At 44.8% G+C, this 13,813-nt stretch overlaps 1 long non-coding RNA gene across 3 annotated transcripts in view; it reads left to right on the forward strand.

The window, feature by feature from the left end:
* LOC148147627 (uncharacterized) overlaps positions 1 to 13,813 on the forward strand; it is a 203,785-nt gene that overhangs the window by 94,477 nt on the left and 95,495 nt on the right. For all 3 annotated transcript variants that reach the window (XR_015759541.1, XR_015759539.1, XR_015759540.1), the window contains one exon: positions 9,251 to 9,345. This is a non-coding gene — a long non-coding RNA (uncharacterized LOC148147627). The remainder of the gene's footprint in view (positions 1 to 9,250; positions 9,346 to 13,813) is intronic.

A 13,813-nucleotide genomic window follows, 5' to 3' on the forward strand; every position in this document is an offset into this window, starting at 1 on the left:
AAATGATTTGGATGTGAGCATAAGAGGTACAGTTAGTAAGTTTGCAGATGACACCAAAATTGGAGGTGTAGTGGACAGTGAAGAGGGTTACCTCAGATTACAACAGGATCTGGACCAGATGGGCCAATGGGCTGAGAAGTGGCAGATGGGATTTAATTCAGATAAATGCGAGGTGCTGCATTTTGGGAAAGCAAATCTTAGCAGGACTTATATACTTAATGGTAAGGTCCTAGGGAGTATTGCTGAACAAAGAGACCTTGGAGTGCAGGTTCATAGCTCCTTGAAAGTAGAGTCGCAGGTAGATAGGATAGTGAAGAAGGCGTTTGGTATGCTTTCCTTTAGTGGTCAGAGTATTGAGTACAGGAGTTGGGAGGTCATGTTGCAGCTGTACAGGACATTGATTAGGCCACTGTTGGAATATTGCGTGCAATTCTGGTCTCCTTCCTATCGGAAAGATGTTGTGAAACTTGAAAAGGTTCAGAAAAGGTTTACAAGGACGTTGCCAGGGTTGGAGGATCTGAGCTACAGGGAGAGGCTGAACAGGCTGTTTTCCCTGGAGCGTCGGAGGCTGAGGGGTGACCTTATAGAGGTTTACAAAATTATGAGGGGCATGGATAGGATAAATAGACAAAGTTTTTTCCCTGGGGTCGGGGAGTCCAGAACTAGAGGGCATAGGTTTAGGTTGAGAGGGGAAAGATATAAAAGAGACCTAAGGGGCAACTTTTTCACACAGAGGGTGGTACGTGTATGGAATGAGCTGCCAGAGGACGTGGTGGAGGCTGGTACAATTGCAACATTTAAGCGGCATTTGGATGGGTATATGAATAGGAAGGGTTTGGAGGGATATGACAGGTGGGACTAGATGGGGTTGGGATATCTGGTCGGCATGGACAGGTTGGACCAAAGGGTCTGTTTCTATGCTGTACATCTCTATGACTCTATGCCTCTATGTTTTACATTGTGCAGAAGTAGGTAGGAAAGAGCATTCCTAGAATCATGCAGGTTCAATCGTAGTTTCAAATTTGTTCCCATGTCAGCAGGCATCAATGATGATGAAAACCATTTGTTAACATAAAGGGACGTACCCATTGTCCTGACCGTCCCCTCAAAAATATTCTTTAAATCATTACAGTTTAACTTCTAGTATTTCTCTCACTCCTCCTCTCCAGTCCCCTCTTCAAGTCTCTGTGGATATGGCAGAAAGCTGCTCCAATATACTGGGAAAGATGGCTTAAAAAAGCAACACAAATGAGTTCATATCTCATTGGTAAAGGTCCTTGGAAAGGATGGGAAAGCAGAGTGAGTATCAGGAATAGAAGTAGTTGGAGGCTTGACTTGTCATTGTGGTCAGATCAGTCCAACTAGAGTGGGTGAGTGTGTCTGAGGATAGGGAGAAAAGACATTGATTGTGCAAGAGAACCCCATTTTCAATACGGAACAGATAGGAAAAGAGTCGTGATTGAAGGCTATATCTTTTGATTCATAAGAGCAATCTCCACAAGGGGGATTCCATCCCAGTCAGTGGCATTCACCAAACCAAAGCCCAATGAACTGCTGGAAGTTGGAAAGAGCAACAGAAATTGCTTGAAAATCTCTGCAGGTCTGGCAACATCTGTGGAAGGAAAGCAGAGTTAATGTTTCAGGTCTAGTGACCCTTCTTCAGAACTGATTGTGGTTAGGAAAAGATGTGGTGGGGGAGGAAGGAGGATTAAACGGCAGTGCTGGAATCCAGAAAGCAAGCGAGAGAACAACAGTCACGTCGAGAAATGAATGGGTAAATGTCTTCCTGGAAGAATCAATAGCTGCTAATGGAACCTATTAGGAGCTGACAATGGGCTGATTGTGGTAACAGCCCATGTGATGACAAGGCCTGGCGTGTGGCTTTTGTGTTAAGGACTTGGGGGGGGGGGGGGGGGGGGGGGGGGCAGTGCCTCAAGCCCTAAAATTATTAAATCCAAAGTTATTGAGTCCAAAAGACTACAATATCTCTAGTTGGAAAGTGAGGTGCTATTCTTCCAGCTTGCACTGAGCTTCACTAGAGCACTGCAGCAAGTCTGAAAGAGAGATATTAGCCAGGGAATAGGGTGGTGTGTTGAAGTGGCAGTTAACAGGAAGCTCAGGGTCATTTTTGCAGAACGTAGGTGTTCTGTGAAGTGGTCACCCAGAGGAGACCACATTGTGAGTAACGAATGCAGTAGGGCAGATTGTGTGAAGTGCAGATAAATCACTGCTTCACCTAGAAGGTATATTTGGGGCCTTGGAAAGTTAAGAGGGAGGAAGTAAACAGGCAGGTATTACACCTGTGATTGCAAGTGGCTATGGGAAGATGTTGAGATTGGAAGAGGAGTGGACCAGAATATCCCAGAGGGAATGATCCCTGTGAAAGGCTGACAAAGGAAGGGAGGGGAATATGTGCCTGGTGGTGGCATCCACTCGAGGTGGTGGAGATGGTAAGTGGAGGATCGAGCTTGGCCAAGTGGAGTACGGTGGTGGGTAGGGATGGTTCAGGCTTTTTTTCCAGGAAAAAGCAGAGAGCCTTGAGACCAGACTGATGGGGGATGAACATGGAAGAGCAATCCCTTTACATGGTAAAGGGGAGGTAAGTGTGGCCCACAATCTGGAAATTCTGAAACTGTCCTGAAATGTCAGAAGAATCGTGGATGTAAGTGGGAAGGGGCTGGACTGCAGTGACCAGTTGTGTATGCGTGTGGGAAAGCTTGAGAGCCATGTGTGTTCTTTGCAACCAGAATTCCAAGGCTAAATCAATAGACAATAGACAATAGGTGCAGGAGTAGGCCATTCAGCTCTTCGAGCCTGCACCGCATTTCAATATGATCATGGCTGATCATTCCTAATCAGTATCCTCTTCCTGCCTTATCTCCATACCCCTTGGTTCCACTATCTTTGAGAGCTCTATCCAACTCTTTCTTAAATGAATGTCAGCTTTCTTCTTGAGTAAGGCCTTGATTGTGTGGATAATCCTCCCCAGCTCCCAGTTGGCTAGCAGATATCGGGGAGAGCAGGTAATGGTGTCATAGCAATTTCCCTTCAAGGGTCATGACCAAACATGTGTGCTGTTATTGAAAGCCCCTCATCCAGGATGTCATGCATGTTGAAAAAGGGATTGTGGGCAGTGCCAATGGCTATGGATACAGTTACTTAACGTCAATCCATTGGGAATGCCAATCCATGTCCAGAAGGAAGAGTTTCCCACAGAACACATAGGTATCCATCAGTGGTTCCTACTGGTTCTGTGGGTGGATAGAGCATGTTTTTGCAATGAGTCTGTTTTAGCAATGGTTTTTGAAATGCGTGACCATGAAACTTAACTGCTTGGTACTTAGAGATGCCTAATGTTGCCTCTGGTATAGGTGGTAGAGAATATCTGGCTTTAGAGGCAAGGGATGATGACTGTGCCCATTTAGAGAAGCACCGAGGGCAGCACGGTGGCACAGTGGTTAGCACTGCTGCCTCACAGCGCCAGAGACCTGGGTTCAATTCCCGCCTCAGGCTACTGTCTGTGTGGAGTTTGCACATTCTCCCCGTGTCTGCGTGGGTTTCCTCTGGGTGCTCCGGTTTCCTCCCACAGTCCAAAAATGTGCAGGTTAGGCGAATTGGCCATGCTAAATTGCCCGTAGTGTTAGGTGAAGCGGTAAATGTAGGGGAATGGGTCTGCGTGGGTTGAGCTTCGGCGGGTCGGTGTGGACTTGTTGGGCCGAAGGGCCTGTTCCCACACTGTCAGTAATCTAATCTAATCAGTGAGGTGGCTGAAGTTCAAAGTATTGGTTCAGGAGTGGTGAGACAGCATTCTTGCAACTGCTCATACTTGATGTCAGTGTTCTGTGGTGTGTGCTATGGTTGGAAAGATGCTGGGAGGAATTGAGTAGAAAGCGAGCATATGAGTGGAAATTCTGAACAAAAGCGATGTAGGTCACTGTACTGGTATGTAGGACAAAATGTCAGTGATGGTCTGGAAACTGTCCTGGATGTAATCAGTGACCATTTTAAAGCACTTCAGGCAGTGGTGAAATCTCGAGATGTGAAGGCCATCCTTCAGTCGAAACTAATTCTGTGATCCACGGCATAATCATAGAATTGCACATTGACACATGTGACTGCGGGATATTCATTCTTGATTACTATGTGGCTTTGTTCCATCTCATTTACTGCTCTGCAGGTATAATAGGCTAGTAGTCAGGAAGTATTGGGCTCGATTTGGAACAGATCCACCCGTAAGCCAATGAGAGAAGCATTAGCTGTGATGATGGTGGAAACCACAGGTCATTGTGAGCTAAAGACCGAATAGGCATGAATTTTATGGAATTAAATGCCAGTTGTTGGTAAACATTCCAGCACCAGGTTTGGTCTTGTTTCAAGAACTTGCCAAAATGGTTAACCATGTTTATAAATTATTGGAGTTGATCCAATATTCTGTGATGGTGGGGATTTCTGAGTAATGTATGTTACATTCCATGTCACATTCCTGATGCACCCACTTTGTGGCCCAAGAAGTGAAGAAGACTTTGTGTTAAGCCAGAGGCCTGCAGATGCTGGAGGATAATCCTGATGCAATGATTCTGCTCTGGCACCATCGAGCATTGGATGAAGATGTCATCCATGTGGAAGATGACACCATCAAATCCTTCAAGGATGCACCAAACGATTCCTGGTGTCGAGGCTGTGCCGACTGACAGGTAATTGAAATGATACCTGGTGAAAGGGATGGGGAAGGTGGTTAGGATTCATTACTCTTTGTCCAGCAGGAGCTTCCAAAACCTACTGTTGGTGTCCAACTTCACAAAGACAGGTCTGTATGAAAGCTTGGGATGGATCTTGCTCTTCACTTATTGAACTGGGTCAGTTTGACACAGAGCAGCCATGAGCTATGGCGTTTTGGCAGAGCTACCATACCTGAGCACCATGGAGTCAGCTGAGTGACCAGCAAGATAAATCCTAAGTGCAATGTAGAATTGGGAGGAAGATGGTATGAAACCTTCCTCAGTATCAATTGGCAAATTAGATTAGATTAGATTCCTCACAGTATGGAAACAAGCCCTTCAGCCCAACAAGTCCATACCAACCCTCCGAAGAGTAACTCACCCAGACCATTCCCATATCCTATATTTATCCCTGACAAATGCATCTAACACTATAGGCAATTTAGCATGGCCAATTCACTTGACCTGTACATCTTTGGATTGTGAGAGGAAACCGGAGCACCCGGAGGAAACCCACACAGACACAGGGAGAAAAATGTGCACACAGACTGTTGCTCGAGGCTGGAATCAAGCCCGGGTCCCTGACGCTGTGAGGCAGCAGTGCTAACCACTGAGCCACAGTGCCACACATAAATCAGCTTGGTGTTTGGCTTTAATATAAAGTGTGCTGTGTGGAATTTTTCTGGATCAGTGAGCAAAGCATGGAACTCTGAAAAGGTTATCCAGAACGTCCAAACAAATAAGTTCATTGAATGTGCAGGTCAACTCAGGTCTTCTGAGTTAACAGTGGAGATTCATGACTACAGACAAAGCTACCATTTGTTGACCTTTGTAGAAAAGAGTGACAATCGTCTGTCCCTATAACTTTAGAAATGCAGCCTCAAGGCTATAGAAGAGAATATTTGAAGTTTGCAAAAGAACAGGCTTCAGACAAGACAGAGACTATCACTATTGTGTCTGGTTTGAAGGTAGTGAGGTGGCTGTTCATGAGAAAATCCATGGTTCAGGGCTGGTGATTGGAATCACTCATTTCATGGTCAATAGTGTCATGGAGTCATGGAGAACTAGATCATACTGGTGTAGCTATGATTGGCTAAATCAAGGTCAGATAGCTTTGAATGCTGTTGGTTGTATAAGATGGCCATGCCTTGCCCTGCATCAATGATAGGTGAAACTGTTGGTAGGAAGATGTCCATTTGTCATGAAAACAAGAAGATGGGGTAATGGCTGTAGGCATGTTCCATGTCCCTTGTAAAGTATCACAAGCTCCCAGGACTATTGTTTAGCCAGCAGTCTCTGTGTTGGTGCTCTGGTTTCATATAACTTCATTGGGGGCAGCATGGTGGCACAGTGGTTAGCACTGCTGCCTCACAGTGCCAGAGACCCAGGTTCAATTCCCGCCTCAGGCAACTGTCTGTGTGGAGTTTGCACATTCTCCCTGTGTCTGCATGGGTTTCCTCCGGGTGCTCTGGTAACCTCTGGGTGCTCCGGTTTCCTCTCAAAGTCCAAAGATGTGCAGGCTCCTCCTTCTCAAGATCCACAAGCCTGACCACCCTGGCTGACCCATTGTCTCAGCATGCTCCTGCCCCACTGAACTCATTTCTACCTACCTCAACAGTGTCCTATCCCCCCTAGTCCAGGAACTCCCCACATACGTTCGAGACACCACCCACGCCCTCCACCTCCTCCAAAACTTCCGTTTCCCCGGCCCCCAACGCCTCATCTTCACCATGGATATCCAATCCCTCTACACCTCCATCTGCCATGACCAGGGCCTCCAAGCCCACTGTTTTTTCCTCTCCCAACGTCTCCAACAGTACCCTTCCACCGACACTCTCATTCGTTTGGCCGAACTGGTCGTCACCCTTAACAATTTCACCTTCGAATCCTCCCACTTCCTCCAGACCAAAGGGGTAGCCATGGGCACATGTATGGGCCCCAGCTATGCCTGTCTCTTTGTTGGCTATGTAGAACAGTCGATCTTCCATAATTACACCGGCACCACTCCCCACCTCTTCCTCCGCTACATTATGACTGCATTGGCGCCACCTCATGCTCCCGCGAGGAGATTGAGCAATTCATCAACTTCACCAACACATTCCACCCTGACCTTAAATTTACCTGGACCATCTCTGACACCTCCCTCCCCTTCCTGGACCTCTCCATCTCCATTAATGATGACCGACTTGACACTGACATTTTTTACAAACCCACCGACTCCCACAGCTACCTGGATTACACCTCTTCCCACCCTACCTCTTGCAAAAATGCCATCCCGTATTCCCAATTCCTCCGCCTCCGCCGTATCTGCTCCCAGGAGGACCAGTTCCACCACAGAATACACCAGATGGCCTCCTTCTTTGGAGACCGCAATTTCCCTTCCCACGTGGTTAAAGATGCGCTCCAACGCATCTCATCCACATCCCACCCCTCCGCCCTCAGACCCCACCCCTCCAACCGTAACAAGGACAGAACGCCCCTGGTGCTCACCTTCCACCCTACCAAACTTCACATAAACCAAATCATTAGATTAGATTACATTACATTACAGCGTGGAAACAGGCCCTTCGGCCCAACAAGTCCACACCAACCCACCGAAGCGCAACCCACCCATACCCCTACATTTACCCCTTACCTAACACTACGGGCAATTTAGCATGGCCAATTCACCTGACCTGCACATCCTCCTCTCTCCTGTTTTCCTGTTTTCCTCCTCTCTCTACAAGAATCTCAGGGAGTCCCTCTCCCACTGCAACTCCCAGGTCATTTCCTCTGCCCTGAAGCTCTTCAACCATGTCGTGCAGCACTGTCCCCATGACTTGTCCGGACTTGTCCTACCTGCCTATCTCCTTTTCCACCTATCCACTCCACCCTCTCCTCCCTGACCTATCACCTCCATCCCCTCCCCCACTCACCCATTGTACTCTATGCTACTTTCTCCCCACCCCCACCCTCCTCTAGCTTATCTCTCCACACTCCAGGCTCACTGCCTTTATTCCTGATGAAGGGCTTTTGCCCGAAACGTCGATTTCGAAGCTCCTTGGATGCTGCCTGAACTGCTGTGCTCTTCCAGCACCACTAATCCACACACCCCTACAATCCACCCTCCCATCCTGGCACCTTCCCCTGCCACTGCAGGAACTGCAAAACCTGTGCCCACACCTTCTCCCTCACCTCCATCCAAGGCCCTAAAAGAGCCTTCCACATCCATCAAAGTTTTACCTGCACATCCACTAATATTATTTATTGCATCCGTTGCTCCCGATGCGGTCTCCTCTACATTGGGCGGACTGGATGCCTCCTAACAGAGCGCTTGAGGGAACATCTCCGGGACACCCACACCAATCAACCACACCGCCCTGTGGCCCAACATTTCAACTCCCCCTCCCACTCTGCCGAGGACATGGAGGTCCTGGGCCTCCTTCACCTCTGCTCCCTCACCACCAGACGCCTGGAGGAAGAACGCCTCATCTTCCGCCTCGGAACACTTCAACCCCAGGGCATTAATGTGGACTTCAACAATTTCCTCATTTCCCCTTCCCCCACCTCACCCTAGTTCCAAACTTCCAGCTCAGCACTCTCCCCATGACTTGTCCTACCTGCCTATCTTCTTTTCCATCTATCCACTCCACCCTCCTCCCTGACCTATCACCTTCATCCCCTCCCCCACTCACCTATTGTACTCTATGCTACTTTCTCCCCACCCCCACCCTCCTCTAGCTTATCTCTCCACGCTTCAGGCTCTCTGCCTTTATTCCTGATGAAGGGCTTTTGCCCGAAACGTCGATTTCGCTGCTCCTTGGATGCTGCCTGAACTGCTGTGCTCTTCCAGCACCACTAATCCAAAATCTGGTTTCCAGCATCTGCAGTCATTGTTTTTACCTAGGCTAGGTGAATTGGCCATGTTAAATTGCCCGTAGTGTTAGGTGAAGGGGTAAATGTAGAGGAATGGGTCTGGGTGGGTTGCTCTTCGGAGGGTCAGTGTGGACTTGTTGGGCCAAAGGGCCTGTTTCCACACTGTAAGTAATCTAATCTAATCATTGGCTACTTTACTGAAAGCACAGAAGATTGTATTGACTTGGGATCTCTCTGTTTTATGCACAAATCTGCAGATGATGTGGTTGTGACTAAAGCAGTAATACCAGTTGGGCCACTATGAGACCTGGTACAGGTCTCTGTTTCTGAGCAGTGAGTCAGATATAGAATAGGTATTTGTATTTTTGTGATCTGTCTGTATATTGAAGTGATGCCGCAGTCTATTTGTGCCTGCTAAAGCTGGGACTGAGAGCCTTGGAGCTTTTCTAGTTGACCAATTCTAGAGTTTGGTTACAAGAATTGAATAAGCTTGAAAGTGTCTTACTGTTTCTGTTCTTGGCCTTCCCAGAAGATTCATCTTGTGTTGCAATCAATCGAGATGAGTGAGAGTTTGTACAGAGTGAGGGAACCACGACTGCTGCCACCCACATTGTGAGATTATACTAAGGTTATAGGTTATAGTGTTGAATAACAAGCTTAATGAACTGTTTACACAGGTATGTAAAGTGGATGAAACAGAACACTCCCGGAACATTGCAAGCTCGGTTCCAGTTCCAAGCGTGTCTCCATGTCAGCAGGAATCACTGATGAGGTAAGCCATCCAGTAGCATAACAGGACTTGCTGTTATCCTACAGAAATCACAAAGGAAATTAAAAGCATGTGAACTGAAAGTAATCATACACATAACAAATAAAGTAAAAACAGTGTTTCATATGTTTGATTATTTTCTAATCAACCTGTTCAGAAACGTTAGGACACACTTCTGGAGCAAGTCAGACTTGAACGTGGGCCTCCTGGGCCAGATGTTGGGACACTGCCACTAGCTTTCAAGGGGAATACTGTCCAATGAATATGTTTTCACCCTGAGAGATGTCTCAGCAAACATCTGATCAGAATGGTGAAATAATGCCTGAGTGATAAAGTGAAAATGCCAATTAAGTGGTGGTACCAGTGACCAGAACAAGAAAGACTCGTGCAGCAGTCAGGAATACCATTCAGGGAATTCTGCAATGGATCTACTCTTTAAAGTGGTATTGATGTTGTAATTGCATCCATATCCTTATGTTCCAAACTGTTTCATCAGATTTTCAAATAGTAATTTATTGGCAATTCCATCATTAGTTGGCATGATAAATCCACAAAGTGTAGAAGGTGAGAGAGTTGCACCTGACTGAATGTACTGTAATAAAAATGACCTGCCTGTTGCACCAGAATTAATTTGAAGCAAGAAGTGGGCAACCAGATGACAGCAATTTCTTACATTATATTTTAATGTAGGTGTAAGATCTAGTCAGTAAATTTCTTTACAATCTGATGACTGTTAAACAGTCTCTGAGTTACAATTTTAACATTGCATGGCACAGGTATAGAAAATGGGTTGTTTAACAGTCACTAGAAGTGTTGATTTACAAAGAAATTGGCAGACTAATTATAACTACTTTCCTGTATTTCATAACTTATTTAAAATGCCATGTTATTCTGGCATGATATATGGGTGCAATTGGATATGCACAGATTGATTATGGAGGAAGGGCTGGGAGCATGGGCAAAGTCAGTGTTAGTCTTTAAGCTATGTGCCTGTTGTTTCATTTAGTGTTTTTTGGGACATGGTCATCACGAGGTAAGATTACCATTTACTGCTGATCCCCAGGTATCAAGAAGCTTGTGTTGGACCTTATTGAACTCCTACTCTGTGTGAGGTGAAGATGTTAAGAAAGGAGTTTCAGACACCATTATTGCCATCACAGCCTGGATACATGCTGGATTGTAATGATTTGGAGATATCGGTGTTGGATGGGGTGCACAATGTTAAAAATCACACAACACCAAGTTTATTTGGAAGCACGAGCTTTTGAGGCGCTGCCTCTGATGAAGAGGCAACTTCATCACCTGATGAAGAGGCAGCATCTCAAAAGCTTGTGTTTCCAGATAAACCTGTTGGACTCTAACCTGGTGTTGTGTGATTTTTAACTTTACTGTATTGTAAGCAATGAAGCATAACTATTCAGAAGAGTGTCCAAGTCACGCATATGGCAATTATTTCTTCTGTTCTTCAATGTTTGTCTTTTGACAGCATTTGTTGGCACAATGCTGCTCCTCTAATGCTTGTATTTTGTTTCTGATTTGTGAATTGGAACCTGTCAGTACTTTGAAGTATACCACAACCTTGTCACAGCAGCTTAATCATGAAATGCCTGTTCCATCTGTGGGAAATGAAGACATTGTCCTCAGAAATGCATTTCTGCAGCAGTTTAGGATGACAGATCTTAAATTAATAACCTGATCACTTCATTAATGGCCTGCAGAATGTGAGCATACTAATGTTCTAGTTTATCATATTTACATTCTAAGAATATCGTGGAAATTATGGAGGAAGGGCTGGGAGCATGGGCAAAGTCAGTGTTAGTCTTTAAGCTATGTGCCTGTTGTTTCATTTAGTGTTTTTTGGGACATGGTCATCACGAGGTAAGATTACCATTTACTGCTGATCCCCAGGTATCAAGAAGCTTGTGTTGGACCTTATTGAACTCCTACTCTGTGTGAGGTGAAGATGTTAAGAAAGGAGTTTCAGGAGTTTTACTCAGCGATGGTGAAGGAATGCTGATATACTTCTAAGTCAGAGAGGTGATTAGGTTCTGGCTTTTGGTCATTTCCTACCACTGGTCTAGCACGAATATTACTTATCATTTACCAGCCCAAAATTAGATGTTGGTTAAGACTTGCTGCAGGTGAACTAATTACCTGAGAACTGCAAATGAAATGGAACACAACAATCATTAGCAAACAGCCCCAGTTCTGACCTTACAATGGAGGGAAAGTAATTGCCGTTGTAATTGGTGACCGAAGCTACTGCCTATGGAAATCCTGCTGCAAGGTCCTAGTGCTAAGATTGTGTCGCCTAAAGCAACACAATCATTTTCCCTTTTGTGTGAGTGTGGCGTGTTTGCACTTTTATGTGATGAGCAGCTGAATGTCCCTGGCATAAACCAACTGAGCATCAGCAAGCAGCTTAATTAGTGAATAAATGCCATTTTATCATTATTTAAGGTTATATTTTAATCAACCAATTCATAGATGTTATTACACACCTCTAGAGCAGATAGGAATTAAACCTTGACCTCCTAGTTAAAAGACAGGGACATTACCACTGCACTACAAAAGCCCTGTGTTATTTACAAACCTATTTTTCTAACCTGTTCAGAGATGTTATTACACACCTAGGGATAGGGACACATCACAAGAGGGCCCAACTAGCTATTTACTAATAGCTTCAATAACTATTGAAGTCACCTTTCATCAATTTGCTGATTATTGAAGGTCAGCTGATGAGGTAGTAATTAGCTGGAAGGATAGGTCCTGCTTTTTTATGGACAATTCACATCTGGATCATTTTCCACATTACTGAGAAGGTGTTGCTGTACTAGAACAAGCTGACTCGAGCTGTGACTTTTTCTAGAGTACTAATCTTCAGCACTATCCTGGTATGTTTTTGAACCTGTGGATTTGTAATGACTAGTGTATTCAGTTGTTTGGTAATACATCGCACATGGAGCGAATCCTCTGAGAGAGGGCATGCATCTGTGATTTGAGGGGCAGTGTTTACCTCAGTAAAAGTCTGTAAGGTTTCATTCACTCAGCACTTCTGGCTGAAGGTAGTTGGAAACTTAATAGCTTATCTTTTGCACTCAGATGCTGGATCGCATGTTAATGTAGATAGGCATGATTTGGAGGTGCTGGTGTTGGACTGAGCTGTACAAAGTTAAAAATCTCACAACAATCAGGTTATAGTCTGACAGGTTTATTTGGAAGCACTAGCTTTTTGAGCACTGCTCCTTCCTCAGGCCACAACCAGCTGATGAAGAAGCAGTGCTCTGAAAGCTGGTGCTTCTAAGTAAACCTGTTGGACTATAATTGGTGTTGTGATTTTTAACAATGTGTAGATAGGGATGACCCTGTAGTCTTTCTGTCCTATTTGCTAAATAGTCCAAAACCATTTGTGACTGGATGTGGTGACAGGATTGGGCAAGATGATGGCAGAATGTAACATGAAGAGGAAAAATAAGAATTCATGTTGCATGGAAGGATTAACAACATGTTTCACTGGTGAAAAGCCACTTAAAGTAGAAATTTAGCATAGGCAAAGTCAGCAATCAGGAAGGCAAAATGCTGAGTTTGCTTTTATTGCAAGAAGGTTGGAGTGCAAGAGTAAGGTAGTTACTCTAATTTTAGAGAGTTTTGGTGGGACCAAACCTTGGGTGTACTGTATATTGCTTTGGTATCTGTATGAAAGAAAGGATATAGTTGATCTAGTGGAATCACAACAAAAGTTTATAAAATTAATTGCTGGTGTGGGTAGGTGTCCTATGTGGAATGGGTGGAGTGGAGTGCAGAATTACACCTCACTCTGGAATTTAAGAAAATGAAAGGTTCCCTCATTAAGATGAATAAGATTCAGGAAGGAATGTAGGTGTAGTCCATTCCGTCCACTGAATCCTCCGTATGATCATAGCTGATCATCCACTTCAATGTATTCTACTCCTACTGTCCACATATCCCTTAATGTAATTGGCATTTGAGACACTTTAAATCTCTGGTTTAAGCATACTGAGTTTCCACAACCCCCTGGGGTAGAGGATTCCAAAGATTTACAAACCTCTAAGCAAAAGAAGTTCTCATCTCGGTCTTGAGTGGTTTTCTCCTTTTAATATGATATTTTGTAGGTTTCAATGTGATCACCTCTCATTCTTTCAAATTCTGGAAATGCAGGCCCAGTTTTTCCAGCTGTTCACAAATGTATATTAATGATTTTGATGTAAGGACCAAGTGTTAAATTTGCAAAGTTTGCGGATGATATAACTCTGGGTGGGATGTATGCACCTGCACAATAGCATTCAGTGCCTTACTGGTAAGGATATCCAGGTCCCTTCATACATGAACATCTTCTCATCTTCTACCATTTTAAGAATATCTGTTTCACCTACCAGAGTGACTTTATATTTTTAACATTATACTTTATCTGCCACATTATTGCCCACTCACTAAACCTGTCCAAATCACT

Source organism: Chiloscyllium plagiosum, unplaced genomic scaffold (assembly GCF_037043375.1).
Source record: "Chiloscyllium plagiosum isolate Xiang-an unplaced genomic scaffold, Cpla_swu_hap1 HiC_scaffold_15, whole genome shotgun sequence".
NCBI lineage: Eukaryota > Metazoa > Chordata > Chondrichthyes > Orectolobiformes > Hemiscylliidae > Chiloscyllium > Chiloscyllium plagiosum.